Genomic DNA, 951 nt, shown 5'->3' with positions numbered 1-951 from the left:
GAAATGTTACGCATGTCTATGTTGGTGGGTGCAGACAAACACAATCCTTTGCCCATGCTCTGAGATGACAGCCAGTTGTCAGTCTGCATTGGTCCCTGGACTGGTGGTGTATGACCTGTGAGCTGATAAACCCTGAAACAAGCCTTGATTTCCCCAGAGGACCTCATATCCCAAACCCATGGCCACGTTAGTCTAGGTGTATGATGTCTGGGCTAGACGTGGCTTGTGTCTGGCTGGTTAAGAACAGGGGCAAAGAATGACCTTCAACCTCTCAACTTTTTTTCTGTGGACAGACATTAATATCATGTCTAATGTTCAACAAGGCCAAGTGCAAGGTCCTGCACCTGGGTCGGTGCAATACCCAATATCAGTACAGACTGCGGATGAATTGATTGGGAGCAGCCCTGAGGAGAAGGACTTGGGGGTGTTGGTTGACGAGAAGCTCACCATGACCCAGCAATGTGCGCTCACAGCCCAGAAAGCCAACCGTGTCCTGGGCTGCATCCCAAGCAGCGCAGCCAGTAGGTCGAGGGAGGGGATTCTGCTCTGCTCTGGTGAGACCCCCCTGCAGTACTGCCTTCAGCTCTGGGGTCCTCAGCACAAGGACATGGACCTGTTGGAGCGAGTCCAGAGGAGGCCACGGAGATGATCCGAGGGCTGGAGCACCTCTGCTGTGAGGACAGGCTGAGAGAGTTGGGGTTGTTCAGCCTGGGGCGACTTTAGAGCAGCCTTCCAGGACCTAAAGGAGGCTTATGAGAAAGATGGAGGGAAACTTCTTACCAGGGCTTGTATGCATAGGACAAGAGGAGATAGTTTTAAACTGACAGAGGGTAGGTTTAGTTTTGGCATAAGGAAGAAAAGTTTTATGATGGGGGTGGTGAGGCAGTGGCAGAGGTTGCCCAGAGAAGCTGTGGCTGGCCCCTCCCCGGGAGTGGGCAAGGGCAGGGCGGG

Source organism: Cariama cristata, unplaced genomic scaffold (assembly GCF_000690535.1).
Source record: "Cariama cristata isolate BGI_N322 unplaced genomic scaffold, ASM69053v1 scaffold33802, whole genome shotgun sequence".
Taxonomy (NCBI): Eukaryota; Metazoa; Chordata; class Aves; order Cariamiformes; family Cariamidae; genus Cariama; species Cariama cristata.
The sequence above is the reverse complement of the archived record's forward strand: the minus strand, read 5'-3'. Positions refer to the sequence as shown.